Genomic DNA, 3,067 nt, shown 5'->3' on the forward strand with positions numbered 1-3,067 from the left:
GAAGACTTCTGGAAGACTTATGGAAGACTCATGGAAAACTTATGTAAGACTCATGGAAGACTTTGATTTATGCGGGAAACCAAAATTATTCCAAAATTTAGGCGGGAACCCTAAATTTTACTTCAATTTAGGCGGGATGTGTCAGAAGACTTCTTTTTAAGTTTTATGTCAGTCTTCTAGACCCTAAAATCAAATAACTATGCAAAAAAACCTTTTTAAACTTTAAAAAACTTAAAAAGTATTTAAATCAAATTATCAGATAGTTACTAAACATATATAGGTTAATTTGATGTTTCAAAAAAAATATATATATATAGGTCAATTTGAAAAAGGAAAAAAATGAAGATAAGATTTCAAATCTAACTCTAAAGATACCAACAATACTATAACATATGTTACCAAATCCTAAACCAGTGACTCATGAACCAATCTACATTCACTCATCTATGTTGAAAATAATTCAATTTCAGATAAACTAAATTTACATCCATTGAAAAATGTTTATTATTACATGATTTCAAATTTTAACCCATAATTATTTTTAAGATCTAATACATGAGAAGACTTTCTCTGGAAGACTTCTGGAAGACTTATGGAAGACTTTGATTTAGGCGGAAAACCTAAATTATTCCAAAATTTAGGCAGGAACCATAAATTCTATTAAAATTTAGGCGGGAACCATAAATTCTACTAAAATTTAGGCGGGATGTGTCTCAGGATTTCTTTTTAAGTCTTCTGTGAGTCTTCCAGACCCTAAAATCAATTAACTATGCAAAAAACACTTTCTTAAACTTAAAAAAAAAACTTAGAAAGTGTTTAAATCAAGTTATTAGATAGTTACTAAACATATATTGGTCAATTTGAAAACGAAAAAAAAAATGAAGGTAAAATTTCAGAATCTAACCCTAAAGATACGTACAATACTAAAACATATGTTACCAAATCCTAAACCAATGACTCATGAGCAAATATATACATTCACTCATCTATGTTGAAAATAATTCAATTTCAGATGAACTAAATTTACATCATTGAGAAATGTTTATTATTACATGATTTCAAGTTTTTACCCATCAAAATATTTTATATAAAATTATAAAATTATTTTTAAAATCTACTGAACGAGAAGATTTACAAAGAAGTCATCATAGAGAAGACTTACAAAGAAGTCTTCTCTAACGGAGGGTTATAATGGTAAAATTGAATATAAATTTTTTGTTTGTTCATGAGGGGATTGTTGTAATTTCACTAGACTTTTGATTTATTTTTGCATTTGATTGAATTTGAAGTAACTTTTATATTCAAAATCAAGTTTTGAATATTTTTTACGAATCCACCCAAAAAAAGTATCGTAAATTGCCGTAATTTTTCCATAGTACGAAGTATCTGAAATACTCATTCCAAAGTTGACTTTAAATGATTTTAGCTACCATATTTCTTTTCAAAAAAGCATTGACTTTTAATGATTTTAACTACCATACTTTTTCCAAAACTACCCTTATCCAACTTTCATGTCTCACGTTTTATCGGGTATACTTTAAACAATATATTTTTAATTCTAGTATTACTCGTTTTGATATTTATGTGCTATTCCTCGTCGTGATATACGAAAAAGACAGTCCTAGTAATACGCAAGTGCAATCCAAAATAACTCTGTAAGATTCTACAAAAAAATGAGCCGGAGGATAAAAATATTAATCAATCTAATTAACCTGATTTAGTTTCTAATATAACTGGTTTTTTATTTAATACTCTTTTTGTTTCTAAATAAGTACCATTTTGATATTTTTACACAGATTAAAAAAATAAATGAAATGTAATTAAGGTTATATTAATTATACATGTTTGACCAATAGTATTTGAGATAAAAAAATTATTTATAAAATCAATGCACTATTAATTTAAGCTGTGAATAAATAAATATGTATTACAATTATAAAGTGACATTTTTTTGTGAAACAAGAAAAAATGTCAGAATAACACTTAATATAAAACAAAAAAAGGTAGAAAATACTAATTGTATCCTTTAATATAAAAATATTAATTAATCTGATATTTTTCTAATATAAATGGTTTCTTTATTAATTCTAGTGGATAGTTGGCAAAAACAAATCTACTGGATATCAACATATTGATATTTATTAAATCTCAAATTAAAACAGATATTGGAAGATATTTTTGGTCATTACTGATTGGGTTTATCTAATGAAATTTAATTTGTATAATCTCATAGTGACGTGTTAAAAATTGGAATTAGTTGATAATTTGATGCATGTTATATGAACCGGATGGCTCATAACCAAGAGATTATGATTTGTAATCTTTTCATTTATCTATGACGGTGTAATCTCCTATATAAGGAACTTTTGTTATGAATAAATATAGACTTTTCCATTACTTTTATAACACGTTATCAGCACGAAACTCTAAATCCCTAAGCTAATACCCAAATCGAAAAACCCTAAAATCTTAACCCTAGTCGGCGAGCCGACGAACCCTAAACCCCGATCGCGTCTCTTGTTCCCGCATCTGTTCCAGCTCGCGTCCCCGATCAGCTTCAGCCCAAGGCGTTCCTGATCCTAGCTCAGACGTTCGCGACCCGAGAGCAACTCCAGCACGCGACCGGACGCCTACGGCCCGATAGAAGCGACTAGATCCATTCCAGCTCGCGTCCCGTTCATGTCCAGCTCGCGGCTCAACTCCTTTGGTGGTCCGATTCAACAATCATCTAAGGTTAAAAGGTAATTCAAAACCTAAGAACCCATAATCGAACTTGGATTTCTTGATAAAGAATGAAAACCTAAAACCCTAATCTTTATGAATCAAAACCGTAGGGTAATAGATCAAAAATCCTAATTGAGTAAATCGAAGCTCTAAAAGTTCGAGTTAGAATCTGTTATAATATAAACCCTAATTCGAATTGATAAACCCTGAAATAGAATCCGTGTATTGCATAATCCGAAATTAATGTTTTGAGGTTTCATATTATACTAGGTTGATAGTTCATGATATAATCAACTGTTCTGAGGTTTAAGATTATTTGGTAGAAGCTGATTGATTGATAAAA

This window comes from Brassica oleracea, chromosome C9 (assembly GCF_000695525.1).
Source record: "Brassica oleracea var. oleracea cultivar TO1000 chromosome C9, BOL, whole genome shotgun sequence".
NCBI lineage: Eukaryota > Viridiplantae > Streptophyta > Magnoliopsida > Brassicales > Brassicaceae > Brassica > Brassica oleracea.